General features: G+C 43.1%; 1 protein-coding gene across 14 annotated transcripts in view; it reads right to left on the minus strand.

Annotated features, from left to right (window-relative positions):
* Positions 1-24146, minus strand: part of NCKAP5 (NCK associated protein 5) — a 930794-nt gene that overhangs the window by 684828 nt on the left and 221820 nt on the right. Inside the window, exon 1 of one of the 14 annotated variants that reach the window (XM_053253251.1) lies at positions 3553-3611. The exons of the other annotated variants lie outside the window; for them this stretch is intronic. The gene's annotated coding sequence lies outside the window, so the exon portion shown is untranslated. Of the gene's footprint in view, positions 1-3552; positions 3612-24146 lie in introns of those variants that run through there. 14 annotated transcript variants of the gene reach the window in all.

The following is a 24146-nucleotide window of genomic DNA, read 5'->3' on the forward strand; positions in this document are numbered from 1 at the left end:
GCCCACCTGAAACCAGGAGGTTGGGAAAGCGGGGGCTGGTTGAACTAACTATTAAGGCCTTGTGTTGAGTGCTCCTGACATCCACCAGTGCAGCAGCCAAGCGGGTGGTGCAGAGAGCGGTGATGAGAAGTCACCCTCTCTCTTGCTGTTGCTCCCCTGCAACTGGTATTTAGAGGTATCTTGTCTCTGAGACTGGAGGTGGCCTATAGCCACCATGTAGGGATGTGCTGAAATGCAATTCGGCATCCAAATCGCAGGCACATCCCTTTAAAAACAAGGGCTTACACAGCCCCTTTAAAGTGGAGGAGAGCAGATCCATAACTGCTCCTCCTCTGATCACCTCCATTATTGCTGTAACCCCAGTGCTCCACCCAGCTATGTGCATGTGCTGGCTGGACATCTCCCAGCTGTGCCTATGTGACACCAGCAAGCACATTGCCTCCGTGCATGCATGGCAGCCATTTGCACGGTTACTGACCATGTAAATGGCCACTGCACATGGGCGGCCATGGGCGTGCCTACTCAGAAAGGCAGCATTAACATTATTTGATCTTTCCAGATTGAAGCATCACTAAGTCACTGGATAATGGAGCCAGTTTTGTGGGTCTCTGCCTTTAAATTTATCAAGGGGCTGAGACAGCCTACTGAAATTAACACAGTGATGAGTGAATATCAGTGGATAAGCTTCAGCAAAAACTTCAGCTCTTTCAGTCTTATATATTCATATTTAAGTCATGGCCACATGGAAACAATACAGTACAGCAACAGGTTAACTTGAAATATGGTGGACCAAAAATTGAAGAAGCTATCTTTTTTATTGCACTCCTTTAATATGACATTTACAGAATGTCATTATCTAAAGCCAAACTGTGCCTCTGCATACTTATGCATGGCTCTTATTAAATTTAATGGGATTTGAGTGCAAGTATCTCAGGAATCCTTTGCCCTCAGTATATCTAAACGAGAATGGAATTTTAAGGTCAAGTCAAGGTCAAAATGCCATTATTGTCATCAATGAAACACATTTAAGCAAGTACTATCATTCTTTTCTCTTCAGTAAAACCCCACCAATACATGCAAAACAGCTTGCTGAATTTACTGTAGGTAATTGCAACCCAATTGTGCCATATCACTTTTCCCATTAAAAATATAAAAATCATAAAGGGATTCACTTGTATGTAAGTGTCCCATCTGTAATTATCTGCTAATCTACAACCTTTTTTGTATCATTGAGTTGGAACATTGTCCATTGCAAGCTGGGGAGGAACTTGGTTCTGAAGGATTTATTAAGACCAACCAAATACCAAATAATGTATTACCTTACAATTCTGTTCTACCCAGACTTCCATAGTTCCATAGTTCCCTAGCCAGGGACAAGTGCCTCAGACTCTGATATGCAGGATGGAGAAGGGAGGGTTTCTAAACATTACTACATCACAACCGAAAGACACCTCTGGCTCTCTCCCATACTCTCTGGCAAACAAGAGATGGAGCCTTGCCTCATGTACTTACAGCTTTCCCTAAGAAACACTTCCACAGCCTCCTTTCTAATTCAAACCTCAACTCACAGAATACCCACTTCTTCCACCTCTGCAATGTCATGGTTTTTCCATGTGAAAAGTGGAGTCTTCCCTTACTTCCACAGAGCTTATGAAACAGAGGAAGAAACTCTGCAAGTGAGAGAGGATTGTGCCCTTCCTTGGAAAGAACATATGACGTTTCCATAACAAGGGCAGAGAGCTTGGAAGAGAAGTGACTATTTTCATTGCTCCTGAGATGAGGTCTGAATAAGAAAAATAGTGGAAGGATTCCTCATGCAAAGCTTACACCCACATTTTTTTCAGCCTCACAACAACCCTGTGAGAAAGGTTAGGCTATGCAACGTTCCCAAGACTATGCAGTGAGTTTCATACTGAGTAAGGATTTGAATCTGTCTCCCACATCCAAGCCCAACACAATCATGCATGTACATATCTCTCTCAATAAATCAATTCCTGATTCATTCATCTTTTAATCTTTTTTTAAAAAAAGATGTTCATACTTCTGCAAATTGCCTTACTTTTGCAGCTAGCCATGAAACCTAGACATAGATGCTGCCATCTTGAATTGTATTGTAACTGCATATCATCATGCAAGGTTATGCAGGTTGTACTTCACAAAATCAGAGCCTATCCAAAGGCTCTGAGCAGTCTACCACCACCACCACCACCACCACCATTTAAAACAGCTTAAAACAATATAAAAACAAATTTAAAAACAGTGTAAACCCATTTAAAACTAGTTTAAAACATTGAAGAATAATTTTAAAGCCTTTGAAGGCCAAACCAAACAAATACATTTTTAGGGCTCTCTTGAAGGCCAACAATGAGCCCAAACTATGAATTTCTGCCAGGAGGGAATTCTACAGCCCAGGAGCAGCTACAGTGAAGGCCCGGTTCCAAATTGACACCAGACATACAGGTGGTAACCAGAGACAGACCTCTCCAGATGACCTCAACGTACAGTGGGGATTATGCAGAAGATGTCATCATTCAACAATATGAGCTCTGCCCATCTTCAGCTCTATGGCAATATGTGTTCGGTAATACAAGTTGGTAGAAAAAGTCCTTTCTTGGGAATAATGTACAGCATGTCTACAACATTGTTTAATTAGTGATGTCCAAATTAATTACCAGTGGTGATGTGCAGAATTTTGGAGGCAAACACTTTTGGTATGAAAGTTGAGCTTTCAAGTAACCCAAAATGTTCCCCACCTCCAACCTAAAGCATACTTTTATCATACCAATTCATTGCTTTTTGCTACTTTGAGGGTTTCTCAATTCCCTGCTCTTTTAAAAAGTTTCTTCTTCTTGCTGACATATGACCCAAGCCAATGAGATATAATGTAGCCAACGTGCTGATTTCAGAGCACCACATACAAAATCAGAGTTGGCTCCATAGCAACAACGTAAGCAATTCAAGCTCTTAGTAGTACTATGAATATTTACATACCACTTTTCAACAACAGTTCTCAAAATGCTTTACAGAAAGAAAGAAAGAAAGAAAGAAAGAAAGAAAGAAAGAAAGAAAGAAAGAAAGAAAGAAAGAGATGGTGCCCTGTCCCAAAGGACTCACAATCTAAAAAGAAACAAGGTAGTGCTTGCATAGGGGTTTGCATAGGGTCAGTTGCTCTCCCCCAGAATCACTACTTCGAAAATAAAAGAATCGCCACTTTGAAAAAGATGCTTCTTTGCTCACTTAGTAGCGGTTTTTAGTCTGAATTGGAGAAGAAAACAGGACTAGGTTTTTAGTCTAGACTGCATTTAGTCTGAATCGGAGAAGAAAACAGGACGCATCAGTCTGCTTCTGAGGTAATTGAGATGATGCTTCTTGCCTTGTTGCTCCAAGGCTTCATTGCCTGTGAGCAGAGCATGGCAAGAAAGGAACTTCCATCCCAGTTGCCTCAACAGGAGGCTAACATGCCCTGGTTCCATCTGGACTGGAACCGAACCTCCGGACAGTACGTGGATTATGTTTTATTTTTTATTTTTAAAAAACCAAGTGTAAAAGTACCTTTAGCCCCTTCTGGGCATGCCTGTATGTCGCATGGGGGGGTTACGAGGGTTCCCCTCCCCCCCGCTGGCCTCTTAAATCACCGCCACGGCCTGGGAAACGGATCATTTGGGGCCTGTTCCCAAAATGGCCACCGCACATGCGTAAATGACCTCTGTGAGGCTGTGGGCCATTTCAGGCCTCACAGATACCATTTATGCATGTGCGGCAGCAGCAAAAATGGCCACTGCACACATTTACGGAGGCCTGAACGGGCCAAAAAGAATCATTTTACCTGGCCGCAGTGGTGATTTAAGAGGCCAGCGGGGGAGGGGAACCTTCGTGGGAACCCCTCCCCCCCCACGGCCTGCAGGAAGCCCCCTGAAGGGGCTAAAGGTACTTTTACATTTATTTTAAAACAATTTAAAGATCCGCTAACTGTCCGGACCCGGTCTGGACCGGGGGTGGGGTTTCGATGAGGGCCGGACCAGACTTGGCTGGTCTGGTTTGAGTCTGGTCTGGACTGGGCCAGCTGGTTCCGTGCACACCCCTAATGCACATATGCTGGAACTGAGCCACCGCCATACAGGCAGCTTGGTAGAAGAGGGAGAAGCACACTCGCTTGGGAATTGGGCTGTGCTGGGGGAGAAAGCAGCATAGCTGGCAGCCGCACTGGACAGTAAGAACTACCTTTAACCACCTCTCTCACCACCTTCCTGGCTGCCTGTTCAGCACTGAACTGGGCTTGGCTCGATTCAACTGTGGACTGAACTGCCTTCAGTTCAGTCTGCAATCAAGCTGCTGAACTAGCCCGGGCCAAGGTGAACCGGTTTGGCACCAAGCTGTTCATGCACACGCCCTCAACTCCTGCCTGTGGCTTCCAGTGGCATCTGGTGGGCCACTGTGCGAAACAGGATGCTGGACTAGATGGGCCTTGAGCCTGATCCAGCAGGGCTGTTCTTATGTTAAATCAAAAACCCCTAGAACAAAAAGGCCTTTACGTGGCATATGAAGCCAGGCAAACCTCATTAAGGAGGGTAGCTCTTAAATGGGGTGCTACTAGGGCCCTCTCCCTAGCAGCCAGCCACCTCACCTAATTTGGCAGGGGCACACGGGGCAGGGCCTCCGTAGATCTTAAGGTCCGGGACATATGGGGCAAGGCGCTCTCTCAGGTAACTCAGTTCCAAGCCATTTAGATCTTTAAATGTTAAAACCAGCACTTTGAATTGGGTCTGGAAATGGACTTGGAGCCAGTGCAGCTGACGAAGTACTGTTGTAATATTAATTAAATGTCTAGTCCCAGTTAATAATCCTGCAGCCCTTTTTTGTATCAGCTGCAGTTTCTGGACTGTTTTTCAAAGGCAGCCCTACGTACAATGCACTGCACTAATCTAAGCAAGAAGTTACCAGGACATGAGTAACTGTGGCCAAGCTATCTTTATCCAGGTAAAGTCTCAGTTGGCATATGAGAACTTTGTTTGCCCTCAGAGATGTTGCTGCCTCAAAGCCAATTCTAATTTGCTACATGCTATTGTCATCATCCATTCTCTTCCACAAATCAACATCTTCATGCTTGGTGCAGCATATGGGCAGAATATGGACCACCTCAAAATTATGCAGGGTCTCCGACTATATCCTTCTTGGCAATATCCTTCCTGGACTCTCCTCCAAATCAATCAGAAGATGATTTTCTTCAGAAAAATCAGCTCTTCCTTTTGGTTCATCTTTACATTTCAGTTCCAAAAGTTAAAAATCACACACCTGCCAACATGTCCCTATTTTCCCTTTCACCTGAATGGGAAAATAGGGACATGTTAGCAGGTATAAAATTACCCTGTAAAGCTATTCTCATGCATAGAACCACTGGCAGCTGCCAAAGAGGCCCACCCATTAACCGAAGCTAAGGGCATGGGTGTGCCTTAACCCATGTTAAATTATTGTGTGTTGGTGCCACATGGCGTGTGTTGGCGCGGCATGGCATGCATCACTATCACAGGAGCAGGCTCCCAGACAGCGCTGGGTGATCCCCAAAATGCACCACACAATTGCATGGTGTATTATGGTATTTGCAGGAGTCAGGACAACACATCCCGGCCTGACCGTCCATGCTGCTGGGGAAAGCCAATGACCGACTGGGCGCATGATCTGATCATCCAGCAAGGACTAATGGATGGTCTGCGGGGAAGGTAAGTTTGAGCAGCCTTCCTCACTGCCCACCCGGTAGCTCTCTCAAGTAATTGTGAGAATGGGCTCTATGTGTAATAAATGCAATCCATTAATCAGAGCATGAACCAAATGAAAGCATCCTTCTTCTTCTTCTTCTTCTTCTTCTTCTTCTTCTTCTTCTTCTTCTTCTTCTTCTTCTTCTTCTTCTTCTTCTTCTTCTTCTTCTTCTGTGTTTATTAGTACTGTGTAAACTGTAGTTAATGTAATTATCAACCAAAGAAGAATGAAGAAGAATCTATCCAGAGCCATGGCGGAAGTGTGAGGTTGTCCAACCCTGGGTCTGATATGGTTAACTAGCATTTATCCGCACTACTCCATTCATTTGGTTCGGTACCACTACAACAGAAGACATATCGTGCTAATAAACCTTTGGCATACACTCATGTCATGTCATAACAAAATAACTGTCACTAAGCATGCTTGTATATTGAGGAAGCTTTGTAAAAGCCTCTAGGAAACATTAGAAGCATTATTAGCTTCCTTACAAGCTGTTTTTATATAGCAGAATCATAATGCTTATTTAAGAGAAGAAAAAATTCCTGCATAGTGTACACATTTATATGTATTAAAACTACCTCTGACATTATATATGAGACTCAGAGTCATGTCACACAATGAGAGCTTAAAGGATAGTAAGACATTTAAGGTAGAGAGCTTGTTGACCTTTATGAGTATAGCTGCTACAGCAGTTGATAAGAAAAAGATAAATGTTTCATTAAAACTGAATAGTGGCTTTTTTTTGGCACCTTAAATCTTTACTAGCTCCATTTTGTAATACTCATGTCATTTACATGAATGATTATGAGTCCTGTCCTTAAACGGTTGCCCATTGCCCTAAAGAAAATGTTTATGACCTGAGCAGAATAATTATATTATCCTATTAAATATCACTCCTTCAGGCCTAGTTATTGTTGAGTGTAAATGTGCCACTTTATATGCAAATAAAATGCACTGAGAGTCAAATAAAAAGTTCTGCATCCATCTACTGACAAATCATCTTATGATGTTTTACATTAACTGACAGAACATCTTGTGGGATGAAATGTTAATTGAGTTCAATGGGAAGTTCCATATTGCTCATATGAAATCTGGTCCCTGTTTCTTTTATTAGTGCTGTACAAGTCCTGGTACTGGGGATGGGGGAGGTTGCGGCTGAAAACTGCAACCCCCACCAACCCCCAAAGTAACTGGCTTTAACTGCTCTCTAATGGTACCTGCATCACTATTAGATTTTAGAAAGAAGGTGAATGCTTCCTTTTGGAAGCCTTTAATGTGTAATTTATTACTGGATGGATTTTTGTTTTAAAATGTAGATCTTAGCAAAGACACACCGTTTATAAACTGGGTTTTCTTCTTTGCAGTGTTTACTGCCTTAAATTTTTGTAAGGAGATCACAGAGAAGTTATCCCCATGTGCAGTGCATTTAACATCATGAAGCACCTAACTTATTAAATAGTGGGAGGGTAGTGTTGCTTGGATTTTGGGGAAAGAGGAACAGTAAACACACTAGCTGATGTCCTAACTAAAGAAGTGTATACATGCCAGGAAGATACTGGGGGGAGGGGGCAATTTCTGATCTCGGCTTCCTCTAGAAAATATCCTGCACAACCTGAAAAATATGTTCCTGGGAGTTGCACAGGCCTTAGAGACATTTTTTCAGGTGGTGCAGAGCATTTCTGGAGAAAGCAGAGGTTGGAGAAAATTCCCCCTGCTTCAGTACTGCACAGCTAAGAAAGCTCTTTGCAGCAGGGGTGCAGCTTCCTGGCATATAGACACTTCCTTAGTTAAGATATTAGCCACTGAGTTGCATGCAATCCAGGTTATAATGGATTGGGGTTTGCAAGCAAGGCCAGGGAAGTGTTGGCTTCCTCAAAGATTCCTTAGAGGAGGTCCGAATTTCTAATGGTAAACTGCAGTAATTTGCATTAAATGATTATTAATCATTAGCACAAAGCACAGATGTTTGCAAAGCAAACTTTGCAAAGCAAAGTTTTGCAGACAAAAAAAACCTTAATAAAATGTTACACCATCTGATCTCATCATATAATATACAGGTTGCATTCTCACAATCACAGTGATCCTGGTTAAAGAGTCGATCGGGATTGCTGAGCCCCAAGTAGTTGACAGTGAGAATGCGAATATCCCACACAATCCTGATCAAACTGCTGTGATTAAACTACATTTAAGCATGATAAATAACTAAGATCCACATCAGTTTGACTAGGATTGTCCAAGAAATCTGTGTTCTCACAACCAACTCCATGGGGCTCCACAATCCTGGTTAACTGTTTAATTAGGAGTGTTGTGATTGTGAGGATGTAGCCACAGTACAGGTGAAACTCGGAAAATTAGAATATCGTGCAAAAGTCCATTAATATCAGTAATGCAAATTAAAAGGTGAAACTTATATATGAGACAGACGCATTACATGCAAAGCGAGATAAGTCAAGCCTTAATTTGTTATAATTGTGATGATCATGGCGTACAGCTCGTGAAAACCCCAAATCCACAATCCCAGAAAATTAGAATATTACATGGAACCAAGAAGACAAGGATTATAGAATAGAACAATATCGGACCTCTGAAAAATATACAGTGTACTGTGCTTGATTGGCCAGCAAACTCGCCTGACCTGACCCTATAGAGAATCTATGGGGCATTGCCAAGAGAAGGATGAGAGACATGAGACCAAACAATGCAGAAGAGCTGAAGGCCACTAATGAAGCATCCTGGTCTTCCATAACACCTCATCAGTGCCACAGGCTGATAGCATCCACGCCACGCCGCATTGAGGCAGTAATTGCTGCAAAAGGGGCCCAAACCAAGTACTGAATACATATGCATGCTTATACTTTTCAGAGGTCCGATATTGTTCTATTCTATAATCCTTGTCTACTTGGTTCCATGTAATATTCTAATTTTCTGGGATTGTGGATTTGGGATTTTCATGAGCTGTACGCCATGATCATCACAATTATAACAAATTAAGGCTTGACTTATCTCGCTTTGCATGTAATGCGTCTGTCTCATATATCAGTTTCACCTTTTAATTTGCATTACTGAAATTAATGGACTTTTGCACAATATTCTAATTTTCCCGAGTTTAACCTGTAAGGTATTATTATAGCAATACATGCTGACCTTCATAAAGACACTTGCTTCCCTGCCCTATGTACAATTTTGTATTCTTACATATATGAATGTTCCAAAAATATTGTGAGAGAACCTATTATAGGTGCCTTCAGTATTGGGTAATCTCGACATTAACATGATCACTTCAACATATACATGATTTGGAAAAGATGAATATGTATAGGCATTAATCCAACGTCTGAATGCAACAAGTATAGCAACTTATTATAGAGTGTTGGAATATGAAAAACTAAAAAAAACCCTAAAACTAAAAAACCTGAACAAAACTGCTTCTATTTTTTTTTCTTTGCAGTTGCTCAAAACCATTCAGATTCATGCAGAATTACCAGTCACACATGGTAATTTGCAAGCCCATGGAAAGCTTCTATAGCCTTTATAATCTTGGTCCGAGAACAAGAATGATGCTGACGGGTCCCCTTTCTAGTGCAGTGCAGGCAGGGACCACTATATTTCAATTCGGTCTCTGATTTCCAGATAATGTACTGACTTAATCACCACTTCCCACAATACAAAGCATGCAATCGCTTTTCCCTCCACTTTGTTCACTTTTTCTCATCTTAGAACAGTCACTTTCCTATCTTTCTGAACACCATCTCCCACCCACATCTGTCTCACCCTATATGACTATTCTTTCCCATTCTTGCCAGGCTTATTTTTGTTACTACAGTGAAACCTTATGCATAATGATGGAAGGTTGCTATGGAGATTATGTGTGATTTGTCATGAGGAAAATCTATTGTGTTTGAGATCATTCTCCACATTAATGACCTGAGGTTCCACCCCCACCCCCCACCGCCCGGTCTGTTTTGCTCACACACACACACACACACACACACACACACACACACCGAGAATTAGATGGAAAATAACAGCATAAATATCAAACTCTAAAAACAAAGTAAATGATAACACTGAAAAGTAAAATTTGATTGTACTGCACACAGGGGCCAAGAATATCGCTTCACTTTCTTGTACCGCTGGGTTGTAAATGTACACAGCATAATTAAACATAGCTGAGACTATGGTCTCATAGATGCTGTACAAGAACATTTCTGAAGTGTTTGCACAGTTAATTATTTTCTATAGCTGAAATGCCTTGAAACATTGCTAGCAGTCTGGTATGCATCTGTTTAAGAATTATGCTGAAAGGTTATCTCAGCCTACATATGCATAGAACTAATGGGGTGTGTATGTGTATGTGTGTGTGTACAAATCAACCTAGCTCTGATGGGCAGTGTCTCAAACTGGTAATGTACCTCTCTTGTAAACTGTTGAGTCCCCCCCCCCTTTTTTACAGCTGACCAAGCTCAGAAGGTGATTGATTACTGCATGCCACTTGGTAGCCATTCAAGCCATCCGGTTTGGGCCAAACAATAGCTGAGAGCTTAGCTTCAGACCACAGCAAGGTCATGGGTTTACTCCTCCTTCACCGCACCTAGCAATCTCTCACTTTGCTGGGGTGAGGGCAGTTTAAGACAAAATGCATATTGGCTGCCTAGGGACACAACAGAAAACAGGCTTAAACCTTTGCATTGGGACAAAAGAAATCACAAGAATTTGAAGTCGGTTCCTGCAGGAGAGGGAAGACAGTGAAAAAGCTAGAGCTTCCGGAAATGTAAAATGAAATATTAACTGGAAATTTACAGACATATTCAAAAGGTCAGCAACAATTCAATTTAGGTGGATCAGTTTGGATCCATCTGAAGTTCAATGTAATGTACTTAGCAGGACAAGAACAATTTCCAGTTCAGAACAGCAAAGAGTTGTGGCATCTTAAAGTCAACCATTTTTCTAGACCCCTTTTAAACTCACGTAAGATAGTGTGCAACACCATATCCTGGCATCTGGAAAATAAGAGGCGACTAGATGTTCAGTGGACCTGTAAGAGGTGTTCGTTTCATTTGCAGCACTACATTAACCTACATTGTCCATATTACTGTTAAGTACTTTGTTAAAGATGTTCTGAAAATCAGATTATTCTGGATAAAAGTTTTTTTTTCAAAGTACCAGCAGATCAAACTTAAGATCAAAATTAAGAGAGCACGTGCTCTCTTAACCTCATTTTCTTGGTGGTCTGCCAGCCCCGGCTGCTTGCAGCCGGGGCTGGAAGACTGTGGGGTCCCCAGCTGGCATCAGGGGAATCCCCACAATGCACAGCACACTTGCATGGTGCATTGGGGAGTTTGGGGTGGCAGGGCACTGCTTCCCATCCCTGACCCTCTGCGCTGCTGGAAGCCACCAGCAATCATGTGGGCTGGTGATTCGCCCACCAGGAAGAGAGGAGGGATCTTCTGTGGGGAAATGTGCTAGAAGCCTTTCTTCCCGCTTTCCCTCAAGCCCCTTCTCATTTATCATGAGGAAGATATTGAAAGCAGGGGTGGAGACACCATTGGGCGAACAGGTTCAAAGAACCCGGGTCGCCAACAATCAGGGGCCGCAAGCACAGCCTCAGACATGCCTCCCGCGTCTGAGGTCAGATGTGGGGGGCCATTATTTTGGTCCCGAACGGGGCCATGCGGCTGCTCCCTTAAAGGCAGGGAGAGTTGCTCCTGGTCTCGCTGCCAGTGCAGCGGGACCAACCAATCTCCTTCCCAAACAGGGCTGTGCAGCCCCATTTAGGAGGAAGATTGACCCACACTGCATTGGCAGAGTGGCAGGAACAGCTCTCCCTGTCCTTTAAGGCAGGAAGAGTCATGGGCCCATGCTGCCCAACACAGTGCAGGCCAATCTCCCTTCCAAACAGGGCCATGCGGTCCCGTTCAGGAGGGAGAGTACTCCCCTGTGTCTAACATCAGACATGGGGGGGTTGCTAGCCGGGCCCCTGTGTCTGATATCAGATGCGGGGGGTGGCGCTAGGGGGCTACGTTGGCGGCTGCACATGGGCCGCTGCCAGCCTCCCTAAGCTCCTGGCTCAAAGCTAAGAGAAAAACCTGTGTAGAAGTAATTTTGCAGAAGCAAAGTAGAAGGAAAATCCCTAGATTTTCCCTAGATAGGAAAATCCCTAGCTTTTCCTCCTACCTGGGTTTCACACAATCACTTCTACCCAGGTTCCCCTTCTATCTTGCTTCCACACGATCAACAATTGGGAGCACACACAGATCACAAACCTGGGTAGAACACAGTTTTTGATTCTGTGGATGACCTCAGAATTTTCTACTGAAGCAAATCCGCTGAATAGAAAAGGAAATGCCACAGGTCCAATCAGTGGGTCTATAATTAGGACTATAAGCCAAAAGATTCTAGTTGCATTTTCACATTTAATGGTAATCATTTGTCTTAGTCCTTAATGTTGGAGCTAAGACCCTGGCAGCATCAACTCTCAGCTGCAACGTGACCACTTCAGGGTTAGGGTCAAGGAAAAAAGTGCTGGGCTCCTCTCCTCTTTGTTCTTCCAGTGTTAGTCTCCATTTTGTCTGTTTGTTTTGCAATTTCTCTTCAACCATGCTTTACAGCTGAAATTAAGCTGCAGGCTTTTTCACATTTGTTTGTAACTTCTAAACAAATCCTTGCTGTTCTTCAAACTTAAAGAACTGTCTCCAGACCTCTTGCTTGGCTGAATTCTCTCTAAACTGGGTTTGCTCTGCTAATGGGAGTTGAACTGCCATTCTTCTCCTACACTTAAAAGCACACTCATCCCCTTTATTGTACTTATTTCAGAGCACTCTCTTAACTTTGACCCTTTAAAGATTCTTCCCCACTGTAGCTGCTTACTTAAATATCCTTCTAAGTACCATGAAATGTGAAAGATTCATTAAAATATACAGTGGAACAGATGGACAAGTATAGCTTGGGGTGAATAATGAATTTCAGATTCGGAACAGACATCATAACAACATTCACAAACATATGTTCACCTACTGTATCAATGCTCATATTTTCGACCCACAACTTTTAAATTACACATTTAACGGTACTAAATTTTATAGAATGCTTCCAAATTCAAAGCATACCTTCTCTCGATACTATCTCAGTGGCCCAAATGTATGTATGTGGGCTCATAAAATGTGTAGCTATGAAAATGGAAAGAATGGCTTGGGCCAGTGTATCTTTTCTTGTGACATTTGTGACACAAGCTGTCACACCCATACTATTATGCTGCATATCAGTGGGCCTGATCAGCAGTGCTTAGCTCCTAATCAGGCCCAACATGTGGAGGACAGCATGAGAGTACCTCTTCTCCCTGAGCTCCTGGAAAACCATCCCTGCTTCTGTTGCCTTTGTGATAAAATAATATGTAAATAATGCTTTTATGCATAAAATGCAATACACATAGGCTCACACAATATGGTTGCTTTCCTTAATTGAATCTGGATATAGGAACATAAGAACATAGGAACTTGGAAGCTGCCATATACCGAGTCAGACCATAGGTCCATCTCGCTCAGTAATGTCTACACAGACTGGCAGTGGCTTCTCCAAGGTTGCAGGCAGAAATCTCTCTTGGCCCTATCTTGGAGATGCCTGGGAAGGAACTTGGAGCCTAGATGCTCTTCCCAGAGTGGCACCATCCCCTGAGGGGAATATCTTACAGTGCTCACACTTCTAGTCTCCCATTCAAATGCAACCAGGGCAAACCCTGATTAGTTAAGGGGACAAGTCATGCTTGCTACCACATGACCAGCTCTCTTCCCATCAACCACATCATCAACCACATGATTATAGCCTAAGCATGCTAGATTTTCCTTATGTAGGATGCATACCCATGCATAGCTATGAAGAACCAGGTAAGACAGGGCTGGAACTCTGGGTGGGGAGGCAGGGCAGGTATGCTTGAGCTGTCCTACATGCAATAAGCCAAGCTGGGAGATAAACACTATGCAGTCTGGCCTTGTTACAATTCCATTGTAATGGAATTGCAGCCACATATCAGACCTGCAGAGTTGCACTGACTTATTTAACTGCATATACTAAAATGCATTCAGATTGGCATGAAGATAAATCATCCCTTGCTGCCCCACATACTTGCAGCTGCTTCAAGTTTGCACAGCTTATTGAAGGCCAGATCTGCAATGCTGAATACAGCCTATCGACTACATATATTGGGGATGTGCCATGTGCTTGGCAACTTCATTTTTATTGTTGTTATTGGTGTTTTGTTTTGTTTTAATTTGCAGATCTAGGAAGGCAGCAAAAATAGGTGGTTAATTGTTAAGGTAAAGTGTGCCATCATGTCAATTTCTACTCCTGGTGCCCACAGAGCCCTGTGGTTTTCCTTGGTAGAGTACAAGAGGGGCTTACCATTGCCTCCTCCCATGCAATATGAGATGATGCCTTTCAGCATCTCCTATATCATTGCTGCCCAATATAGTACCAGTGGGGATTCAAATCATCAACTTTCTGCTTGTTAGTCAAGCATTTCCCTGCTGAGTCACTTAAGGTGGTTTGGTTAATTGATTACTGGTCACCATATCTGGCAAGTTCTGCAGAACTATCTTCACAGGGAGGAGTTCTGGTCTTGTGGTAGCAAGCATGAATTGTCCCCTTTGCTAAGCAGGGTCTGTCCTGAAAATCAAAATCTGTCCTGCTTTGCATTCAAATAGGAGAGCACACATGTGAGCACTATTAAGATATCCCCCTTATGGGATGGGGCCGCTCTGCAAATAGCATCTGCATGCTTGCATGCAGAAGGTCCCAGATTCCCTCCCTGGCATCTCCGAGATAGGGCTGAGAAAGACTCCTGCCTGCAACCTTGGAGAAGCCGCTGCCAGTCTGTGAAGACAATACTGAGCTAGATGGTCTGACTCAGTATAAGGCAGCTTCCTATGTTCCGACTATCAGGTTCGACAAGCCCAAAACTGGCAACTGTGCTTGTCATTTAAAAGCTTTGATGTTGCAAGACAGCATTCAGGCAGCAGAGGTTCCCAGCCATGAATGGCACATTGATCTGTTCTTATCTCAGTCTGATAGAGCAAACAGGAATCTACTTTCAGTCCACAGCAGGCAACAGCACAGCTGGGCAGCTGTGGCGGGCCCACTGCTCCAGATCCAAGGAGGCTAGCCTTCAGGAATTCAAGGCAGTAGAAGAGAAAGAAAATTACTGTTCCAAGTACTTAGTAAACATCATTATATTTAAGACCCATTGAGGCCTCTTTCCTAGGGGTGGATTAAGCCTTTTGCCGCCTGTAGGTGGCCAAGGATCTGCTGCCTCTTTCCAGGTAGCTGCCGGCCTGCAGTGAGGGTGGAGGGGGGCAAGGAGAAATGCGGTGGGATGGGGGTCAGTGAAGGCTGCAGCCGTGGCTGCAAGTGTGGGGGGAGGTGAAAGTCCCCCCTATTTACCTTTAAAATGCCACTGTGGCAGCAGGGAAGGTGGGGGGGGCAAGATGTTGGTGGGGTGAAGGGAAAGTTCCCCCTTTTAGCAATACCCGCTGCTGCGCAAAGGGATGGGACAGCAAGGGTGGTGAGGGAGAGCTCCTTCCAGTTCTGCCCCTCCCTCAGAAATGACTGCACACCCCAGCTGCAGTCCATTATGGGTGTGGAGAAAGTCCCATCATGGACTGGTGCCGCCTCACCTCCACCCTCCCTGCTGCAGCTGCTGCAGCCCCATCCCACTGGTGCGACACAGGCAGCAACATTTTAAAGGCTCCCATTCACTGCAGTAGCAGCCGCCCCCAGAGAGGCAAAGCCAAATTTGAGGAGCGGCAAGCCGCTCCTCAAATTTTGCTGTTGTAGGCAAGTACCTACTGTGCCTCTCCTTAAATCCACCACTACACTTTCCTAGAGTAACCATTAAACAATACAGGCACCACCACTGCTAAATAAAGCCTTGCTGCTATATACATCTTAAAATCACAGGGACAGTATCCAGGTAATCTGGCAATCAGAAATACAGTGGCTTGTGTCCAAAGGACTGTTAGGAAAAAGAGAAAATGACCATGTGCTGTTTCATGAACTTGCACAAGAGCTAGTAATGAAAGATTTTTTGCAGTTTAGAGCTACAATGCACTGGGGACTGCAATGCAATAAAAGACTTCTGATGAAGAAGGAAATAGAAGCTGTAGTTTATAAGACTCTTGTGGACCACTGAAAAGGTCTTGAAAGTAACTTGAGCAAAGTTTTCCACAACAGCTTGTGTAAACAGATGGACTCCTCTGGATCTGGAATCTCTTTTCTCACACAAGATTATTCTATGAAATCTGAAACAACCTTTCAGTTAGTGGTAGAGGCTTCCCTTCCAAGCAACTTCTTTTACACTGCATTTGTTGCCAATGCAGAAACACAAGGGATGTTGCAAGGCTGGGACAAAATGTGAAGGTGGGCTCTTGCCTCACCCCATCTCCTTTCCACCTTCTTCAGAGAGATGGGAAGGACAGTGAAGAGAAAGGTGGTGGGCCCCCTCTCCCCCAAGGGTCCAGAGACATTTGTCCCTCCTTGCTCAATTATAGCCACAGCCCTGAGAAACACTGACCAACCCTGTTGTGCGAGTACAACATGAGTACAACATGAACAGAGGAACATAAGAAAAAGTCCTGCTGGATCCAACCAGAACCCCATCTAATCCAGTATCCTTTCCCCCCCCAAAAAGCAGCCATAGATTTCCAAGAGCGGACATTCACTGGGAGAGCATTCCAGAGCCTGGAGGCAAGAACAGAGAAGGCCCTGACCCATGTGCACAACAATTTAGCCTCTCTCAATGTCGGCACACAGAGCAAAGGCCCCTCTGAGGACCTTGTTGCTGGGCAGAAACTCTTGCTCATATTAAATTGTAGTGAGAGGAGGAAAGGAATTCAAAAAGTACTGTAGGACTTGTGCATATGGTTGATAAAATGATCTTAGAAGCCAATTACTGTCCTCGTCAGTACTATTATTATACATTATAACCTTTTAGAAAGTGTTTTTATTATAGGAATTAATTTTCTGTAATAACTAAGCCCCCTTGAGAGTCTAACACATCTCACCAGTAAAAGAGAAGAAATTATTGTTAAGAAATTATTGTTATCATGCCACATGATAACACATGACCCAGGCCACCATGCAAAGGCCCATTGGGCATGTGTGGTGGCCTCTAAATAACTAAATGTGCCTAAAGGCAGCAAAATAATGTTTGCAAGGTTCTTTCCCTCATGTTATATTTAGGAATATTCAGGCATAGACACTAGAGTATCAAATATCATGTATGTCAACTATTGTGAAGGGCATCAACAGCACATAACACTTTATGCACAAAAAGTAGTGTTTAATGTTTTCCCAGCTGCTGGTTCCATGCATTTTTAAGGGGAAAGTGATGATTTGCACAAACGTGTAATCATCACAGCTAACACAGGGCCCATGTATTTTGTATGCTAATGGCATCTGTACTCAAGTACCAAGACCATGTGAGAAGCTACCTTGAGGTATTGCTTTGTAGAGAATGCGGGAAATCACACTCCTTGATTTATTTCTACAATATTCTTGGGACATTAAATAGAAAGGATGTTGTGAAAGGGGCTTTTAATCTATGTGACAAATTATGAGACATCATTATGTTTAATGAATTTCATCAATGCATTCCTAAAATAGTTATAAAAATCCTATCAAACACTGATATAAACAAATTAAGCAAATTAATAATAAGAATCTAATGCCTCTACAGAATGTAATGGACTTAATAAAGCTCACAGTACAAGGGCTGTTAATGTACATTTTGTTTATTTAAACAACTTTATTTATTGTAAATGGATAGTTTTTTTCTAATTCCCATCATGTCGCACAAGCCTGTTAAAACAAAACAAAAAAGGCTTTAGAGCATTAACCCCTAATATCCAAACTGTGTGCATGTGTCCTGTCTATAGCTTTCATTTTTAACCCCTCTGAATACTCATAAGGTACAGTGGGTAGGTGTTCCACACATCCACATTTGAGAAGGCTACTGATCAAAGTCTTCACCAAAACAATTTCTTATGCTACTTTTTCACTTATGTCTCCAGAGGAAGAGGTGTTTTGTGCAGTGTGTGGCAATAGCACCACTTTAGGTTGGCCAGCATTTTGACAATTTCTCAGTGAGTGGGAAGGATTTTCCTTCTTGTATCCACGACCATGACAACAACAGGCCTGGAGTGTCCCCACGGCCCTTTTTTATTTCTCATATCCCTGTATTTGTCTGCAATGTCTAGGCGTGTATTTGAAGCGCCTCATATGTATTTATATGCTTATTTGTCTTCTGTGAATAGGGAAGCTTAAGACTCCCCTCCTTTTCCTTCCACCTGCCACTTTTCAACAACAGATCCTTTTTTTAACAAGCAACAGATCCAACACATGTATCTCAGAAACTTCCCATCTGTGACACATGCCACCTTTTTGTTTGCAGACTGTTTCAGAAGGACAGCATGCTTAGAATAAGGAAAGTCGATCAGAGCTCTCAAATATTTGCAGGGTCCCCACTGAAAGAGTGACTGCGATGAATGAAAAAGCAGCATGTTACTTGCAATCTGCCAGGTTCAAGGAGATGACTAAGCAGGAAATACATGACATTTAAAGGTTTCTAGTGAAGTTTGTTTACCTCACAACTTACAGTGTGATTGGAAGAGATATCAGCTGCTGGCATTTATCATATATCTGAATCTTAATGCCAAGGATTTCAAGAGATCCTCTTGAGGCTCAAAATTGCTGGAAATGGGGACCCAACGTCCTTCAAGTGGCAGTATTAATTTCTACTTTGAAATGCTTATCTTCCACTTCAGCAGATTATCAGCTTTTAATTTCCGTCTATGGTTGAGACGGATGATTGAAAACACTTTGGATAAGGCTGTCCAACTAAATGCCCAACATTTTAAAAGCAAACAGCTAAGTTATTAATTGGGGTGTGTGTGGCTAAAACATGGAGCCTTGGGACCAGTTAACAAATTCTCTGTCACCAAAAGCACAGTATGAGGCCCTTGATAATTCTGTGGGTGGTTATCCACAACTTCCAGTTACCTACAGCAGTGTTCCCTCAGGCAGCCCCCAACTTGCCTCTCCTCCCTTACTCCTGCCGATGGGGCACACATGCTCCCTTGCATCTTCTGAGTGGCAGCAGGGGATGCGGAAGAGAGAGGAAGATGCTAGGAGAGCACCTTCAGCCTGCACCCTCCCCTCTCATTGCTGGGGAGCATCCTGCTTGCAGGGAGTGCTGGGCCAAGTACAGGCTCATGGCAGAAGGCACAGGTTACACACCGGCAGTGGGGGTGGGTGGGTGCACCAGAGGTCTCTGCCTACACTGACCTACAGTGTATTCTCTATTGTTTTAACATGGTTCAAATATTATTCCATAGGAAACATTCAGGCTTCCCCCCACCCCCAAGCATTTCTACTGTCCACATCATATTTAAATCTGTCCAGCTACAAATCTACAAAAATGAACTTGGATCCAGCATTGTATTTATGGACATGTAGAAGGTCTGTTCTGCTCAAAGAAAGGGCATTTAACATCCTGCACTGGACATTTCCCAATAAAATGACTACTTATCATTATCATTATCACACAACTATGTGCAAGCTCCTGTACAAGTCTTTGCAGATTAGCACTGCACTCGTGGCTACTTGCCTTCTCTTCGTGGCATCTTGGATTCAACCCAGAGAGTGCCATTTAGAAAAAAAGCATGTCCCACTGAAATTACTTCAACGTAAAACTTATTACACCTCAACATTCCACTGGGAGAGAGTGGGAGAATATAGACGTCTGACCAGCCCCCTCTCCTTTTGCAGAAAGTACAACCAGAAGACAACAACAAAAGGAGGTGTTGGGCGGGAGCATTTTTAGCCCTGAGTCCCTGGTGCATGTGCCCTGAATGTTTTGTTGGCTGCCCCAGATCTCCAGCGCCCCCTCCCCCAGTAACCTTGTTTTGAGTATGGAAGAAGCATGGTTGGGGTATGTGTTAACCTCCTCTCTCCATGGCCTGTCCCCATCCTTCCAAGTCTTTTCTGTAATGGAAAGGGAAGGAATGGCTGGAGTGCCTTCCTTCTAAGTTCTCTTCCATTGCTGGAGTAGAAAAGAAATGGGAAGAAGATGCTTGGTCTGTCCCTTCCCCTGTCCATTAAAGTGCACCCAGCTTCGAAAGAGGAGACAGGGTTGCTGGGTCTGTGGGCTCTCTTGCGGGTGGTGCAGCAACCCTGCAAGGCATCTCTCTTGAGGCAGCATGTTCGGCAACCTGTGGGTTCTCTTGGTCCAGAAACGAAAAGCATAGTTGCTGGAGCTGAGGACATTCTTGGGGTGCTAGCTATGGCAGCCCCGCAGTGCTGTGGAGCCCTTTCTTGGGGTGGTGACTGGTGGTCTGGAGAGATGATACAGAATTACTGGGGATGTGGGCTCTCTTTGGTGTCCTGGTGGCCCTGCAATTTGTGCCCAGCAGCAATGCACACAGCTGGACTACGTTAGGAGGCAGTGATGGCCAGAGAAGGAGGGAAATAAAAACAAAATTTGAAAAGAAGTGTGGCAACTTTGCTGCAGCAAAAGGAAAAAAAATCTATACGGGGGAGTTATGGAGGAGATACAATAAACAAACCAACAAACAAAGCATGTGGCCAGAAAATACATATTAGTGGAGGAGTGGTGGAAGCTGGAGGGCCCCAGATCTTTTTAGCACTTAGCAGTGCCCCTGGTAGCAGGAGAATCAGTAGGAGAACCGTGAGAGGGGGACTTGAGGCTCCCTTCACCCATCCACCCCCTGCCAACACCAGGAAAAAAGCAGTGGTGCTGCTGACCAGAACTCAGGAAACTGTTGTCCTTCATGTCCCATTGTTACTCTAATCCTGTATGTGCTATGGAATCTTCCCAAGGGCTACTGCCAAGGGTGGGGCAGTAATTGGGCAGATTGGTTCAAAGAAGATGAGCTGCCCAGCTCTTGGGACCTGCCTAGGTCCTCCCTCATTCCTTTCCCCAAGCTCCAGACAGACTAATTCCCAGCCAGCTTTGTTGCTGGCTGAGTGTTTTCCAAGCAAGGGAGAGAACAAAAAACAACACCTAGCTGACAAGGAATCCAGCACAGAAAAGAGAGGCCCATGAGGCCCCTTGTACTCTCCTATTGTACTCTCTTATTATTTAACAAAAGCCACCATCTAGGTATTATTTGATTTGTATTGTTACATTTCTATTCCACTGTCCTCTTATGAGAGAACTCAAGGCAAGTTTCATAGGAAGTGAGGGGAGCTGTGGTAGAGAGAATGAATTGTCTCCTTTTTCTAAGCAGGCTCCACTCTGGTTTGCAGTTGGACGGGTGACTACATGTGAGCACTGACTACTATAAGATATTCCACTTATGGGAGATTACATGTGAGCGCTATAAGATACGGGGCAGTAGCTCCGCTTGTATACAGAAAGTCCCAGGTTCACTCCCTGGCATCTCCAGGTAGGCCTGAGAGGAACTCCTGACTGAAACCTTAGTGAGTCACTACTAATCATTGGAGACAATACTGGGCTAGATAGACCAATGGTCTGACTTAGTATAAGGCAGCTTATGTAGCTATGTAGGATTCCCAGACAATTTCCAGGCACTGACCAGACGCAACCTGCTTAACTTCTGTAAGTTGCCTTCAGTCCATGTCCTGCTACATGAATTCATATCCTATGTTTAATTCTGCCCTAATTTTTACCTTCATTTTACTGTGGATAATTTAAACCTATTGCCTTTTGATCCCGTAAGTGCACAGGGTGAACAATTGTCACGCCTCTTCTTCCTTCTGCTGTCCCAGCCTTATTGCTACCACTGAGCCAAGCAGCTAGTGTGGCTGTACACCATGATGTGCTTCTTCTATGATGCGATGACCTACTGAATATTCTGTTTTTCCAGTCTTTGTAGCATGCTCTAATCCTGTCATTCGGTGCCACCTTGTACAATGCTTGGAAGAACAAGAAGTCAAGGTCCAGTCTAAATTGTTTTGCTCACTTATGAATTGGTAAAATTCAGAAACTTCCTTTCCTGACACATTTAATTCAGATATGAAAATGCTATCATCCAGGCTCATACAAGGAAGCCTTAATCTCAGTTTTCCCAGTCAGCAGCCTTTGAAAGTTGCAGTAGCTAAGCTTATTACGCACTGTCCAATCCTCATCAGAAGATTATCATGTATTAAATGTAAAAAAGCCCTTATATTGCATTTCTTCTTCATGATAAAGTTTTTAGAGCTTGAATTACTTTAGAGACGCAATTTGTAAAGGAGATTATTCTGGTAAAGTGGATCCAAGCAAATAGTCTCTAATTATTTCAGTAAATGAGCTTTACGAGAAATTCAGTAATCAAGAAATGTCTGCCAAAGAAAAGGAGAAATAACCACAGTTTGGTGCTCTTAAGACACATGATCTGTAATCAGTGATACCTTGTGAATAATACAGCCCTTGATTTCAAATAACTTGATTTTGTTATAAAATGCATGACATATATTGTAAAAGAAAAACACACACGTGAATGCAAAGTGGAATAAATATATTGGCACTATTTGTGTGATGATACTGATTTTGCTCCATTCCAGAAACAACTTTTGTTGCATTAGTTTTTCTGCATCTATATTTAAAATGCTATTTTCATCCAGTATTAATGTATGCAGTAGTTTCAAATATGAATTCATATGGCTCAGCTAAATAAAGCATAAATTTAACTATTATATATACATTTAATATGATACTTCAGAACAGAGAAAAGAACTAGCTGTAAAAAGGATATAGCTTCTTCCTTCAGTGTATGAATTTAAGGTGATTTTTCTTCGGCCCTTTCAAATGTTATTTAACGAGGATAAATTTCAAGCGGGAATTAATTTCAGGTATGCAGACAGCCCTGCCTGTTTTCCCTGCCACAGTCATGTTTCTCCGAATGCAGTATCTCTAGAATGTGATAATCAAAATACACGTTCTTTCGTGATAATCAAAATACACGTTCTTTTGTATATTCGCCATGTTCTACACGGAGATCTGTAAAAGGGCCTCTGAACTGGTTCGTGCACATCCCTAGTGATCTGTGTGTACTAAATGTTGAACAATCTCTGTTGCAACACAATTTCTATTATTCCCAATGGAAGTAGCATCACAACTGCGATTGTGCAACACTTGGTAGACACGGAGCAACCTGCCACTGCAACAGTGCTGATGTACTTTGGAGAGCTCCTCAGCAGCGTGGATGCCTCTCTCACCTGTTGTGATCCCCTGCTCAGTCAGTGAGAGACTGTTCAGAGAGCCTGAGACATTCACAGAAGATTCCTCCCAGGCAAACTGAACACACCACTTGGAAAAGAAGAGCAAATTCCAGTGTTAAATACAGAGTGTATCTGGGCTCTTTTTATGCCATTGGAAATCATTTGTTCCCTAATAAATGCTTAATCAAACAAGGATTCATGTGCCCCCCTTTTTAAATTTCATTCAGTAAATGCAGTTCTCCAAGGATTCAGACAAAGATCTTTCCAGCCCCACTAGCTGAGGTTGGTTTTTTTTTAATGAGGAGATGTGGAAAAATGAACCTGAGATCTTCTTCATGCAAAGCATGTATTTATTGCTGAGCTGTGGCCCCTGCCCAGTACTGCCCTGAAATGGAGTACATCTATACAGTATGCAGCCTCATTAATATCGCACAGATGTACCTGACCTGCCATCATGCAGGAAATGAAGCAGGACTAGTACTAAAAATGCTTGCTTGCCAACACTGGAAACAAGGGGAACAATACATCTGTTTTCACAGATTGTACTTCACACACACACACACACACACACACACACACACACACACACACACACACGCTTTAAGATGTGAATCTTACAAATATATAACTTTGAAATTTTTGAACTCTTTCTTTTCCCAGCATATAGAGGGTAAATCATGTCCTGGCACATTCAAATGAAATGCATAATGTTATTAAACCTCTCCAGAGACTGCCTAAGCACTAAAGCTCAATGCCATCAAAAAAAAGAAAAAGAAAAAAAGAGGAAAATATTGCCATCTTTTAGTGAAAGCCATAGCACAAAGTGGTTATAACTGTTAAAATAAGATCAGGCTCATTTTTTCCATTTGAGTGCTTCTCTATATCTATTAACTGATATATTACACGACTGGGAAATGTTAAAAAGAAAAAGGACTATGTTGTTAACATTATTCAAATATCCATCATTTTTTGTACCTGGACCAACTATTTGCCAGGTTATATGAACTCAGTATGTGAAGTTCAGCCACCGCCTCCTTGGTTTCTCTGCCCTACAAGCCTTTCAACCAAGAAGGCTCCCCATGGGACTCCCAATAACACGTTTTTCTCCACTTCACAACAACATACCACAGACTGAGGTCCTTCACACAACCTCCTGGGGA

This window comes from Hemicordylus capensis, chromosome 1 (assembly GCF_027244095.1).
Source record: "Hemicordylus capensis ecotype Gifberg chromosome 1, rHemCap1.1.pri, whole genome shotgun sequence".
Classification (NCBI taxonomy): Eukaryota; Metazoa; Chordata; class Lepidosauria; order Squamata; family Cordylidae; genus Hemicordylus; species Hemicordylus capensis.